This window comes from Aricia agestis, chromosome 3 (assembly GCF_905147365.1).
Source record: "Aricia agestis chromosome 3, ilAriAges1.1, whole genome shotgun sequence".
NCBI lineage: Eukaryota > Metazoa > Arthropoda > Insecta > Lepidoptera > Lycaenidae > Aricia > Aricia agestis.
This window is the reverse complement of record NC_056408.1, coordinates 4,040,725-4,056,585: the sequence shown is the minus strand read 5'-3', so window position 1 is coordinate 4,056,585 and position 15,861 is coordinate 4,040,725. Positions and strand designations below refer to the sequence as shown.

Sequence of the window (15,861 nt, the reverse complement as noted above, 5' to 3'; positions counted from 1 at the left end):
TTTCTCAACGCAGAAATATAAGATTTTTATGTTAATTTACATCGGCCATTTTTCATCTGCGCCTACAGGTGTACGTTCGAGATTTATGATCGCACCAGTTTGTTCCTCTTGTTAGTCATTACTCCTCTCCTCGGTCATTACTGTGCTGTCCGTGTGGTCATTTTTCACGACCTGACTAGAACACAATTGTGACGTCTCTCTTAGCTTTAACTTACAAACAATTAGCAAACTTGGCACCTGTTACCGGAAAGGAATTTCGTTAATTTATGTTATAGCTAAATATCACGTTTTTTGGATTCTCGTTTGTGCTTCTTTCCAATCCGTAAAATAATTTGCGTCCCCGTAAAAGCAAATTCAAGATGTTCACTGTCCTTATTTACTGATCTCCAGCGTCTACATTTAAGTAAATTTTAAAATAGCTATTCATAGGTAGAGACTGTTTAGATTGTATCATTGAGAAATCTTCGTAATATTGATATTAAGGGTTGGCAAAGTCAATAAATTAATGCCCACAGCCTGGCGCGATAACACCCACCAGGTAAACTCGTGAAAATGAGGTGACGATCGGCAAATATTTTCTCTACATTCGCCGCGATTTTCGGTTGGAAAACTCAAAAAGGCGATTTACGGCTGAAATGTGTATGAAAGCGGCACATGCCGCATTAAGAGTCCGGCTGTTTTGGGCCAGGCCTCGCCTTGAATGAAGGCGGGGGTGGCTCGAGCGCGCAGCCTCCGCCGCCGAGCGCCAGTCAGCGCCGCGCCGGGCGAGCGAGCGCACGCACACGCCGCCAATACACGCACACAGTGACAGTCAAACGTGTTAACTTAACTATTGTAAGTAAGGAATGTGCCTGTCGAACTTCTCGATATCGACATCCCGCGAAACGTATCACACCATCATCGCCGCGACTCAAGGTCGATCAACAATACTCTGAAGCGGGATAGGTATTACTTTGTTACATCTTTCATATAACGCAGGGTTCCCTCTAGTCCTTTGTCAATGTCACAAATATTTGCGCAATTAAAGCACATTTCGGCCGATACATAAAGGAGGAGTTAGGCGAAATTTATTCCCATGGCCTGCTATAATTCTGCCAGTTGGCAAGCTCCTGACATTCGGAACTCTCTTTGCAGTACTGTATACGTATCGAACGGGATTTCCACTAAGTCTACGCTAACTGCCGTAATCCTCGGCCCCATTTCGTGTTTCCATTGGAAATACCTTTAATATTCAATATTTCCTCTCTAATGCGTATACACGGTTTGCGCGTCATGTGTCACTAATAAATCCCTCATTCATCTTTCGTTTACGTGTTTCCGTCTAAAGTAGTTTAACTATTTTTTTTTATTAGAAAATATTATAGTATATAAACATTGCTCTACTTAAGGCGTCTTAGAATCCCCCCTGATTATCCAATGTAGTCAAACATCAAAGTTATCCTTTAATGCCGGCGGCGACGAAGTTCTCATAACAAGTTTCAGTAGTTGGGAGTTTATTCATTAATCTGAAGGCGCGCGGTGGAAAAATCGGGACTTCTTAGAAGGTCAAAATAAGTAGCCACATTAAATGATACAGCTTTTATTAAAAATCAATAAAAACCACACTGCTTTCTCCGTCGTAGCAGTCGTAGATACCACATAGAATGATACAGTTTTTATTAAAAATCAATAAAAACCACACTGCTCTCTCAGTCGTAGATAGAAATGATGACATTTTAAAAACTCTGAATCTCAAAGCAATGTTTGATTTATGTTCCCTGAGAGAGAGCAAATATATATTGGCGAATCTAAGTATTGCAGGAAATTGGAAATTCATCTTTATTTTCTATCATCTTTCATTGAGTTTAAATTCAAAAGAAAATAATTTGCCCAAAGCACTAGTTATATTGAACTGCCATCATTTATGCCAATCTAGTCAGGCTGCATTTGAAACTGCCATATTATTAAGCAAAACTTGTAGTCAGTAAAGGTAGTGGACTATAGTCCAGTAGTCGTGGTAAACACAGCTCTACTCGTACACATCAATAAATCTGGTTTATTTGAAAGAAATGTTCTGCTCATTGCTGTTGTAAGTACGCTGTAAGTAAGCTCGTTTGGCTTGACCCTTACCCTTGGTGAAGCCAAACGAGCGTAATTTGTGAGTTGTGAGTCGCAGAATTTCGGTTGGCAGAAACTCTGCTGCATTCAGTTTCATACAAAAGTCCTGTTTGATTCACACGGCCGTATTTTTATGAGTCATGATATTTTGTATGAAAAGATATTTACGCGACCGAAATTCTGCGACTCATGACTCACAAAATTATACGCCCGTTTCACCCTAAAGCTTAGTTTTAAAGGACTAATTTTCAAGCCAGTATGAAATCAAAGTAGAGCTCAATGTATTGTGAAGGCAACACTTTTCAAATGGCATTGAGCCTTTGTCCTAATCATGAAAAGAAATGTCGTTCGAGCTAAGATCCAGATTGAGCATGACAAAGAAGGTAGCTCTGGAGTTAGAAGTTACGACAAATGAGGTTTCTTAGCGGCGAAGACGCAAACTTACTTCTTCAGATGACTAGACTAACTTTAATCTTGAATCGATTTTGAGATATCTTTCTAAGCTTGCATAGCTTTTATCGCGGGTTTTGAGCGCGGTGACCGAATCAAGATATTCCGTAACGAAAATAAACCTAACAAATCAAAACAAAATCATTTATTCACATGGGTCACCCTGGTCACACAGTAACACTTATGAACGCCAAAATCTTTGTAACATCCCACGGTGCGGCGTTGAAAGCCGTGCATCGTCGAACGTCGTTTTAGTTCGTCAGACTTCGACACGGTGTTTGTGTGCGTGCGTAGACGTATGCGCGTAGAATATATAGTTTTACCCCGGCAGTCCCCGAGTGCCACACGTATTGTTTACGCTCTCTCTTTACTTGCTTATTAAATTTTCTTCACCCGGGATTAGCGTTCTAAACATAGCGAATCACTACATAGTATAAAACGAAGTCGCTTTTTTTCCTCATGTCCCTTTGTTCCCTTTAATCTTTAAAACTACGTAACGGATATTGATGCGGTTTTCTTTAATAGATAGAGTGATTAAAGAGGAAGGTTCATAAGGATAATAACATTCATTAAAAAATGAATATAATTAAAAACTACTGAACTGATTTTAATCATTTCTTAAGTGAGTGACACAATAATAATATATTTATACCCGTGCGAAGCCGGGGCGGGTCGCTAGTTAAATCTATAATACGAATACGAATAAATAAATGAAATCAATTAACACGAATAAATTTATTCAAATTTAAACATTTTCTAAAAGTAACTCGTTCAATTTCTAAATTTATGCTCAATACGCTACCCTCTTTAGTGGCTTTCAATAAAATATTTTAGTGAAATAATATTAAAATGACTTTGTGAATTTTGATTCCCAAAGTATTCCTCTCGATGATTCAGACCTTATTAAGAAGTTGATTTATTACTCCGGCATTGAAATGAGTTGGCCGCAGACGGTTTTATTAAATTATGTATTATCTCAAATTTATGACATGCGTGGAGCATTTGGCTCGAGTCTTCTAACTTGGAGAAAATCTGCTGACGTATTACAGAAAGCAATGGCCTGAACAGACGCTGTGCTTGACAAAAACGATGGTACTTGGATCATTGTCAACTCTGGTTTGTAATGTGCATGTCACTCCAAGCTCCTATTCAATTCGTAAATTGCTCTAGTTAGTCATTATATGTTAAACTTATCCATATCCACAGAGATATTAAACCACCGTATGTTTCTGATATCTATGTCCATATCATATAATAAATATAATTTTGATATTATCAAAATAATATTTGACAAATATAGAAAAAGCTTCAAGAAGAGAGCGTATTCCCTCTTAAAAGGCCGGCAACGCACCTGCAGCTCTTCTGATGTTGCGAGTGTCCATGGGCGACGGTAGTTGCTTTCCATCAGGTGACCTGTTTGCTAGTTTGTCCCCTTATTTCATAAAAAAAATAAAAAGTGTTTTTTTTAAGAACACGGCGGTTGTAGTTTCACTTCTTTGTACGATTTTAATCGACTTTGAAATAAGTGAGTTACATTTTTGTATAATTATAGCGGTCTACTCTACCCTGCATGCTGTAATCCATGACGAAGTCAAAAGAATTGATGGAAATTTGTGACAGCAATTAGTAAGAGCCCAAAAGCCTTCATTTTCCGCAGCATTCGAAGCTCAACATTGATATATAATAACGATGAAAACATTATTAGCGTTGAAAATCCATTCGTTCGATCCCGAATAGTTTTTATATTAAATGACGCCTATTAAAAACGCCTCGCCCGCTCGTTCTAAATACTGTCCATTTTGTACCGGCAGTTGCATTAATGTTTTGCTGCCTTTAAAATATTTACGTGAACGATACTTGATCGACACAATTTAATAGCTGGGAGAGATTTTAAAGTGTTTTCTCGACGGGCTGTTTTATATTTTTGTGTAGATGATAAAGTTTATGTTCTAATCATCGACTCATCTAAAACTAGATTTTGTTCGCTACTTCGTTACTCCGTTCATTTTCCGGGATGAAGTTTAAGAGTAAAAAGGAACCAGACACACAGACTGACATAATTTTGTATACGTACCTAATACTAGTATGGATCTCCAGTTATCTGATTATTTTATGTATTCCTTTTACTAATTCTTGTATACATCCTTTTATTGACTCCTTCACTTGTTGAGTAAATGTAAAGTTCTACCTACTTCATTTGGGTCTCATTTAATTGTTAACAATACTTGTCAACACTTTAAGAATCCAAATGTATCTGCTATTTCAATATTTACAAGTACAAATTGTATTTACATTAAACTTGATTGAGGAAGGATAGAAAGGGGATGTTTGTCTAATTTGTCCGTGACCTGCACGTTATAGTGTGGGTAGATTTATCGTCCTTGTGGGATATGGCTGGTTATTATATCTATGAAACTTTTGAACTGATGGGTTCCTCGAAAGTAATATGAAAGTATTAAGTTATGACTTGTAAGTGTATAACATTGTTTAAATTAATAGATTTTCATACGCGCAAAGTATATTCCTGCAGGAACCATACAGTTTTGTTAGTTAAAAAGTAGCGATTGCCAAATTCGATTTATACCTTCGGTAGTTCGGGGCCTTATTTGTTGAAAAAAAGCGTTTCGTGTATTATACATGTGAAATAAAAAAAGAAAATAATACAGATAGATTTATCTACACTACTATTATAAAGAGGAAAGATTTGATTGTTTGTTTGTCTTGAATAGGCTTCGAACCTACTGGACCGATTTGAAAGATTCTTTTACCATTGGAATCCTACATTAATTCTGTTGAACATAGGCTAAATTTTATTTTGGAAAAAAATAGGGTTCCGTAAGATATTTAGGATTTTCGGACGCAAGGTGTAAAAAATCAACCAGAAATGTTACTTTTTTCGCATACGCTGCCTAAACTATAAAAGAGAGAACCATAAAATGTTCTAAGTAATTGTAGATCTTTTAAATATCTACAAAAAAGTCCGCGACACACTATACCTATCTAAACACTAATAAAACAATATTTGCGTGCACTTTTTCCACTATATTAAGAAGTTATTAACAAATTACACGACCGGTTTCGAAATTATTCATCTTCAGGTGTACTTAGTGTAGGTAGTTTTACAAAATTAAATATAATCAAAACAAATATTGGAGATGTCAGCATCATGAAATTTTATACCATTTGGTAGAATTTCTCTACCGAATACGACTAAATATTAATTTAACATTAGTAGAAAAAAGTCGTATTCGGTAGAGAAATTTTACCAAATGGTATAAAATTTCATGATGCTGACATCTCCAATATTTGTTTTGATTATATTTAATTTTGTAAAACTACCTACACTAAGTACACCTGAAGATGATTAATTTCGAAACCGGTCGTGTAATTTGTTAATAATTTCTTAATATAGTGGAAAAAGTGTACGCAAATATTGTTTTATCAGTGTTCAACATGCATTTCCACCAAGAACCAACGGTACAATCAATTACATATATACCTATCTATGTTGAGTGAGGCACAATAACCATTTTTTTATTAAAAAATCTTGAAATGTTTTTGGACTACATTTAAATGCCTTTATTTTACTCATGGCATTAATTCTTGTCAAAATAAATTATTTCATTACTAAGTACAGTTAATGTAGATAATATTTGGTCTGTGAATGATTAAAATTGGACGTTTGGTTTTAATGTTATGGCGAAATTAAAATATTACGATTTCTGCTGCACGTTGCGAATTGGGCGTCGTCAAGGCGCGCCGCGCGGGTGTGTTCGCCCGGAGAATCCACGTAAATATTAATTATTATTACCTCGATCATGGGAATCGCAGACACAATAGATTTATAATATAATAGTTATGCGACATCCGGGTGCCGCTTCATTGATGGGATAATATTATAGTGCTTCATTAATTTATTACGTTTTGAATGACTATTATTTTTGATTGCTAGGTATTATAATTAATTTCTATAACTTTAAATCTCCAATAGCGGCAGCCGGCTGCCAGCATAACAATTATTGAAGATCTATTGTGTCTGCGATACCCACGATGTCTACGATACCCACGATGCCGATGCAATGGAAGTATAATTAATGCATATTTTTAAATCTACACTATTTCTGCTGAACATAGGCTATAGCCTATAATTATTTAATGAGAGAAAAAAGGGAACCGTATTAACATTATTGTTAATTGTGTAAAAAAACTACCAAAATTTTCCATATATTGTAAGCTTTATAAATTATAGACTCAAAGTGATGTACTAGAGTCTTATAAGTTATAGAGGACATTAATATCAACGTAAAAGTCCGCGATATCGTATGTCTGACTATTACAATTATTATCCTACTTTTTAATCTAAAAAAAAAATATCCACAGCTGAACATATAACCTCCTCCTTTTTGGAAGTCGGTATGACTAAAATATGCAATAGTAACGTTGCGCCGGTACAAACCAGGCCAAATTACTTACCAGCTATAGCTTAGTTAGTATTTACCAGATTTAATAAAAGTGACTAAGAAATAAAGATTGAAAAAAATTTATTTAAAAATCAATGTCCACCCGTGCGAAGCCGGGGCGGGCCGCTAGTCCCAGAATATGCTTATAAACTGAATTGCACTTGTTAATTCTGTTCTAGCGAGGCACTTGACAGCGTGCTGTGTTAGAGCATTGTGTTTCTGTCGACGCTAGAGCGTTTGTCGAATAGTTGATTGTATTCTTGCATAAAATCTATTTAACGTGTATACTTTGTTAATATAGAACGTGAAGTAACAAATTTTAAATTATATTTCTCGCTAGGTTTTATAAGTTAGTCAGTCATAATCGGGAATCCAACATTCAACCGTAACGTATATCCTGGTCGATACGCGGTACAGCGCCGACTGCGAAGGTGTTTTTATATGGGGCGGTACAATAACAGTTTTCCGATTTTCTTATGAACGCACTTAACTGCCTGACCTCCTTTTATCGTTCGTGCCGTATTGTGTATTTAAGGAAAAATATCGTACTATGGTCCATACCACGAAACGACTCGCAAAATTTCATACTTTCATTGATATTGATTATTATGATTAGCCTGGTGGCTCGGCCCATAGATTTTACTATGGAAAATTTTGAGTGTCTTTCTAGACCATAGCGTATTAACGATGACTCGTACAAAAAGATAAAATAAAAGTTTGTGTCGCCATTCATTTAAATAACATGAATTCATTGCGTATTCTCCATACGGCTTCAGAACAAATTGAAAAGTCCGTTTAATAATAAAATAGTGAGCTTTCAATTCATCTCAATAATAAACTAAATGTGTTCCTATCAGTGTAAAATGTTTCGTGTTGCAGGTAACTCTCGCCTACGTGAATATTGTAATAAAGAGAGTGTTTTTGTTACGAGTACATCCGAAATGAGGGCTTACCTTTGTAAATGCGAACAAGGTAGCGAAAAACTCCCAACCACATTGTTTCATTTTTTTGAGCCCGACAGAAGCTTACCCTTACTCGGGTTTCTATTAGGCGGTATTTATTCAATCCCACACAAGTACGGCCCGGTTTTATGGCTTAAATAACCCCGGTATTACGACAGATCTTATTTATGTCACTTATTCTTACCATCGTTAGGTTATTAATCTGAGGTTTTGTGGGAGAGTGGGCGTAAGACATGTACGTAAGGAGAGTGAACGGATAGAAAATGTCGATGAAATAGTTTTTCTTTGTGTTACCTAGTAGATGCTGGATGTTGTTATGAGTCTCTCAGAAGAGTCAGAACTCTCATAGGAGAGTTCTCTCAACTCTCCTATGAGAGTGCGGAACAATCACGACAGATTTTATGAATTTCTACAATTTTATGCATTAAAGCAGATACTTGTCTTGTTCTCTCTACCCCGCGTTATATTGTATGAAATAACAAAAATATTATCATACATGTATACTCATAGATCGTATATTTCATGCTAAACAATTGAAATAGCTGTGGATGTAAAACAATCTATTTGACTGCATCGAACTAGGACTGAAGCTGCATCAGTATTGCATAATTTTGTAGAATTCAGGTGCTGCCTATAATATTTTTAAAAGTTAAAAAGGTGCCTTCAAGTAACTGAAAAAGTAGGAAAACGTCCGCCGTCTTTCGTTTCAATTAAGTAACAATGCGCATACAATTCGAGCAACTAAGCTAAAACCTTGTCTCACAATTGAACACAAAGCTGCATTTTTTCAGCTCTTTTAAACCTAGTAAGCGGCTAATATGAAATCACAAGAAATCGAGTTAGATCACAAAAACCCTCCGCAGTTATCTCATTGTGGGACAGTGACCCAGTGACCCATATCTGGACTGCAGTGTCGACCTGTGTTTCGAATTTGTTTTGTGTTCTGGCACCGGTTTCTAGACTATATACTCGTGCGATTGTGGTGTTCTTTGTATACTTAACAAGCTTTTATTGAATTGTGACCTTCTCGCATTGTGCGCGTTGTTTTTCGAGGCGGAAACTCGTTTAGCGTTGATTCGAAAGAACGACATTGGTAGGATAGAAATGAATAATAATAATAAAAAACGGTGGAAGATTTGCGGGTGTACTCCCGTTGTGTATTGATTTATAGTATCAAATATTTATATTTTTTGTATTTTTTATTATATTGATAGGATATGGTTCTCTGTTAAGTCGCATACGCATTTTCTATACTGTGATAAGGAAATGGATAGCATGATCGCTCGCAGCGCCAGAATTAGTTAGGATACTCCGATTTAATTCAATTTGATCTAAATTAATAAAATAATATCTGGTCTAAATCAATGTGCCCAATATGTTTCTACATTGCGCGGTTAAGAGTGATATTTAAATTGTTACCATTTTAACTGCGCATACTAAGCTTAAGTTCATTTAAATGAACGGAAACAGAGTAAAATGAGTCCCGAAATGGCATTTTGAAATATTACATTCCCAACCTTATTAACCTCATCAAACTGCAAGCTTTAAAGTTGATATGAATTGAGTTTGTGAAATTTTAATAGCCACCAACTTTTCATAATCGAGTTAGATGTAGACGGTGGTGCATTATGGAATCACTCCATAGTTTAAACTGCAGTGTGTCGAGGGGGGAGGGGGGGAGTTAATGGATGTTCGAGACTGTGGACTTGTTTGTACAAAATATTATCGCATTATGTGGTTTAAGTTCTTAATATTTCTTGTGCTAGAGAGGTTGCAAGAGATTTGGTGAAAGAAAATTCTATGTGCATCCTTTACCGTACGTCTGTGTCTATTCAAACCTGCCCAGCCGTTTTTAAGCTTTTTATATGTTATGTTAAAGATTAAGCGAATTAAGGTTTTCATTTCGTTTCATAACAATAGAACAGTAGTGCATTATTACGCAAATTTTAATATATTCACGTTTTTAAGCTATTTCATAGCTTTTATCGCGGGCTTTGAGCGCGAGCAACGAGTCGAGAAATTCCGTAACAAAAAATACCTAACTCCTTCCACTACGACCGACACGGTGTTTCTGTGCGTGCGACTAGACGTATGCAAATTATAATTCCATAAGTTGATGAAAAATGCTATGCAATAGCTTTACCGCGGCAGTCCCCGAGTGCCACTCGTATTTTTTTTATAAAGTCGAACCAATTAGGTCGAGCTGTGTAAATACGAGCTATTTGTTTTCGGCAAATTAATAAACTAATAACGATAGGTGGTCTAATGAAACCGACGAAATTATTCAGCACGGAATTGGTAATAGAGTTTTTAATCTCCGAAAAACGTTTTTGTTTTTTTACATGACTTTAGTTACATGACTATTTTTTATACATTTTCAATGAGTATGTTAGGAATAAAAATATAAATAACATCCGTGTTATTAATTTACAAAAAAAAAAAAATAGAGAAAAAAACATTTGGTGAAACATTAATTCAACAGGTTTTGTGAAATTAAAAGGTTTTCTGAAATTCAAACTTTATTGCTTGTACCAACCTTGGCGTAAATGGGCGTAAGTAGCAAGATTAGAATATTTACGAAAATGCATGCTATTTCTACTAACGATTAGGACTAACTCTGGCGTAAGTAGATCTAAGTACGTATTAGGATTAGTCGTGTTCGGAGGCTACGGAGGATACATCATACAGGGCTAGATTTAGAGAACGTACGAGGGTCGGAAGTAGGAGCTTAATTTGGGCCGGGCCACGTCCGACGTTTTATGAGTTATAGTATCGTAATTTCTAGGGAAAAGGAAGGATTTTAGTAAGGCTTACTACGAGTGGTGTACTTGACTTTCGTCTTACGAATTGTCGATCAGATTACTTGATTTTGTTTGTATTTTTTTTTATGAAATAAGGGGGCAAACGAGCAAACCTCACGAACGAGGGTCACCTGATGGAAAGCAACTTCCGTCGTCCATGGACACTCGCAGCATCAGAAGAGCTGCAGGTGCGTTGCCGGCCTTTTAAGAGGGAATAGAGTAATAGGGGATGGTAGGGATGGGAAGGGAAGGGAATAGGGGAGGGTAGGGAGGGGAATAGGTTAGGGGATTGGGCCTCCGGTAAACTCACTCACTCGGCAAAACACAGCGCAAGCGCTGTTTCACGCCGGTTTTCTGCGAAAACGTGGTATTTCTGCGGTCGAGCCGGCCCATTCGTGCAGAAGCATGGCTCTCCCACGTAGAATTTTTTACCCAACAAGAAAAGTGTGCAATGCGGCGAAATAAGTTCACTTGAATAACATTTTTAGCTGGAAGTCAAAAGTTTTGTAAAAAAATAGATGGAGCACAAAAAAATAACAATTTTTCCTTTTCCATACTAATAGTCGCGTGAACAACGAAGTTTCTATGGAGAATTAATATTTTTTGGTGAATTTTCAAAAGTCGTAGAAGAAAATTTGTTCAGAATGACTCCCCGAGTCACCCCCTTTCAGCTTAGTATAACTTATTTGAAACACCCAGTAGAGCAGTGTTTTTCAAACTTATTTATGACGCGACCTGACATGACAAAATATTTCACGACCCCCATTGGCTTTTTTATCATGTATGTATTTTTGAAGATTTCCTTAGCTGTTAAATTGAATTTAACAGCTAAGGAAACCCGCCAGGGGGTCGCGACCCACAGTTTGAAAATCACTGCTGTAGAGTATACCATAACAGCGCCATCAAACATCAAATTGAGATGAGAAACGATTTGCACAACTCACGCGAGTTGAAATAAGGCTATTAAATAAGTGTTTCATTATCGTCTCAATGTTACACTCGACAAAAGCTTACGTCGTAAAAAGCGGCGCCATTACGCGACGTTCCCTTTAATTGTCGCAATCGGGAGCGATATTTGGGTCAAGGCGAATAATCGATTTTGCTACCGAAATCGATTATGTCGATACAATCGTAATGAGACGTTAGCACATGAAGCTCTACATAATATCACACGATAATGTTTTGTATGTAGCATAGTATATTCAGAGTAGAGAGAACTAAGGAGTACCTTGACTTCAAACAAACGAGATAATCTTTGCGAGTTGGGCGCCAGTACCATTTTCGACATGTTTTATAATGCTGAGTAATGCTAAGTACTCACATACGGTTTTGGTCGATAGTTTTACTCCGAATCGAAGGAAATGACATTTTTGACATATTATTTAATTCCATAGAGCCGGCTCGAAGCGAGCTTCGAGCTGTCAGTTTTGCGGTCCACACGGTGGTTATTGCTCGATTTGGAGTAATACTATCGAGCAAAACTGTATGTGAGTACTGAGCATTACGCATACGGCTGCGCGCGCCGGCCGATATGAACATACCACGTCAAACGTATAAATTTCGAGATCTCCTCTGAGTCGGCCTACTCGTTAGTTAAGCGGGGCTAAAACGGCCACTTTGGAGAATCGTATTATGAATCATTTTTTAAAAAAAATCGCGAAATGGTCACTCTGCTTGCAATTATTCATACAATTTGTACTAATTTGACATTCGTCAGTTTGATAGTTTTGACAATTCATTTACTGAATTGATTTGAGAGGAATTGCAAAATGTGGCCATTTTAGGTGAGTTGTTTACTCTGCTAGTATGAACTGTGATGTTTTGGGAGAATTTATTAAAGCCAGTCCCAAAGCGTTGTATTTAATCGTAAAACTTAAAGGCCGGCAACGCACCTGCAGCTCTTCTGATGTTGCGAGTGTCCATGGGCGACGGTAGTTGCTTACCATCAGGTGACCCGTTTGCTCGTTTGCCCCCTTATTTAATAAAAAAAAAAAAAAAAAACTCGTAGAGCGTCTACGCGAAATGTGGCCCCGCTACGCAACACGTAGCAGTGCTACGCCACTCGTAGAGCTGCTACGCATGTAGACTTGCTACGTTGATGCTACGTATAATGTAAACATAGTCTTTGTAGTGTTTAATGAAATTTTATTTCTGGAAGCAGGAAGAAATAGTATTTCATTTTCAAAATAATTACTTTTTTAAAAGGAAATATTTTTCCAATAAAATCTTTAAAGAAAGTTCGATTGAAACCCTACAAAACCGGGGTAAAATTTAGGTTGTTGTTATAAATGATCTCCGTGGCTGTACATTTTATTTCGGACTATTCATTGTTGTTTCAATACCGCCGACGTAAAATCCATCATCCCCCTGAATTATAATAAAAGATTCCAGCATAAAAAGTGTTATTCAAATCGAATGGTTTCTTTAGATATTTTGTATTGAAAAAGTGAATTATGTTTTATAGTCGGGCTTTTTAATGATTGATGAATAAATATATATCTTTGTACGTTATAGACTATATTATAGTATCTACACATATTATAAAACAAAGTCGCTTTTTTCCCCTATGTCCCTTTGTTCCCTTTAATCTTTAAAACTACGCAACGGATTTTCATGATTCTTTCAGTGTTAGATAGCCCATTTATCTAGGAAGGCTATAGGCTATATTTTATTACGCTAAGACTAATAGGAGCGAAGAAATAGAGGACAATGTGGAAAAAACGGAGAAAATTATTTGAAAGGGCTAACTTGAACGCGCTAATCTCAGGAACTACTGGTCCGATATGAAAAATTCTTTCAAATTTTGAATGCAAGTCAAAACTGCTGAATCGATTTTAATCATTTTTTCAGTGGCTATATATTTTATACCCGATGCGAAGCCAGGGAGGGTCGCTAGTATAGCATAATATTTAATTAATCACGTTTAACTATGACAGTTAATTTTAAAATAAGAAATTTGCTTACCCTGCATTGAAATAATTGTTGGTTTACCTTTGGTCTTACATAAGTGAGCCTTTTTAGCTGTATCTATAAAGCACGCAGCATCTGTAGTGTACTAATCGAGGTCTAAATTGACGGGCTAAGGCTCCACTCAGGGGACGTAATTTGGCAGCTACCTTGTTACTCCACTATCGCCTACTACGTGATAACTTGAGCCCAAGATGCGTGACATATAATTATCTAGTATAATAAAATGTATATTCTTTGGTATGGTTCCCGAAATAGCTGAGTTGTGTCAGAGTTAATAAACGATAATGTAATAAAAAATCTAAAACGTATTCGTTGGTATACAAAGATTTAATACTTTTCAAACCTTAATTTTATACTTTTCAAACCTTTTAAGAAGAAATCAAATGAGTGGACTAACATGTGTTAATAATAATTGGTATGTATTAAAATAAATATCTATCATCTTTCAAATACCGGGATACAAAATTTTTCGCGACGCTACCAGTATCGCACAATATTGCTTCAAATTGAACAAACGACTGCTGTTTGTGGTTGTGAGTCGGAGTGATTTCTTACAACAGTCCGCATCGTTTGTGGCAGTCCGTTCGTTTTATATATCGCCTTCGTGTTTGCACCGAATGTTTGCGACGTCGCCGTCTAAACATACGAGGGTAATTTCAGTATTTTATAGAAACTAACGCATAAACTCGCTACTATACTGGGAAACTGTAAAGTTCAAGTATTAAACAATAATATGTACTGAAACAAAGGCGCCACGAGTGCCGCTTTCGATCGTTTCCCCTCCTCCTTCGGATTATCGTTTACCCTCCTAGATGTGCTCCAATATTATTTCCCCGGCTGCAGGTCGCAGTTTAAAACAATCGAACGTGTTCATTAAACTTCGTTACGAGTCGGTTCGAAAAGTTCGACGCGGTTTTTATTGAAAGGCTTCATCGAGTGCGCGATTCGCTACCATGCGGAACTAGTGCTTACTCTATTGTGACAACGTCGATAGTCCCGCGGACGACGAGTGCGACCGAGTGCGAGTGAAAACCGAGGTGTACTATTGTTCGGATGATACGATGCGCGGAGGGCGCGAGTCGCGGCGGCGCTAGCGCGCGCCAGCCAGGGTGTCGGGGCGCGAGCGAGAGGACTGGTGTCCGCACGAGGCGCGCCGGCATGCGCTGACGTGCGCGCGGCGCTGCGCGTGTTGCGGCGCGGCGCGATGCCCCCCGCCTGAGATGGAGGACGGCGGCTACTGGCGGCCATCCTGCTCGACGCTGTCCCTCGCCGAGCACCATGGCAGTGCCACCCACCTGTGCGCGCGCCACGCGCAGCCGCGCCTGCCGCACCGCCACTCGCCGCACGCGCACGCGCACGCGCCGCACGCGCACGCGCACGGACACGCACACGGCCACGCGCATCACATGCCGCAGCACCCCTCGTGCCCGGTGCACAGTCCCTTCAGACAACCAACGCCGGAGTTCTGTGCGGCTCATTCACAGGTGAGTCGATTTAACATTGCCCGGTTTATGTTGAATATCAATAGTCGACGTAGATCCCTCGTACATTCACTCTTTTATGTATCTATCGAAAGTTTTTGTTTCCAAGTTTTCTTAAGACATTGTTGTAGAACTAAGGTACTATTTAGTAATCGCTAAGGAGCGGCACTGCTTATCTCAAAGGGGTTGTAAAATTGAACGGCGTTTATGCATTCCGCTGTCTGTGTTCGCGCCTACAAGCTCATGTATGAAACATCAGACACGCCACGTAGGCGGTGCATCCCTTTAAAACTTTACAAATACGCTTACGATACGCTGATAGTTAATATTCATAGTTCTCTAACGTTCCACATAAGTACCAAAGAGATTTCAACTCCGTCTGAAATATTAACTTTTGGAAATAGCGGACCGCTTCCGCGAATTTTTCGTAGCTCTCTGAAATACAAAATTGCAACGTAAGAAATAAAACAAGTTTTAAACTATTTCGAGTATGACTCTCTCCGAAATTTTGAATAACTTGAAATGGCACGAATACGGCGCGATTTAAGTACTTTCGTGCCGTTTCTACTCAATCTACGCGTGTATTAACACGTGTTGTAATATTACTTGTTCGGGTATCTGTTGTATAATATCATCTCAT

At 37.8% G+C, this 15,861-nt stretch overlaps 1 protein-coding gene across 2 annotated transcripts in view; it reads left to right on the top strand.

Moving 5' to 3' along the window:
* Positions 1 to 15,861, top strand: part of LOC121740422 (peripheral plasma membrane protein CASK) — a 318,557-nt gene that overhangs the window by 62,278 nt on the left and 240,418 nt on the right. The window lies entirely within an intron of this gene.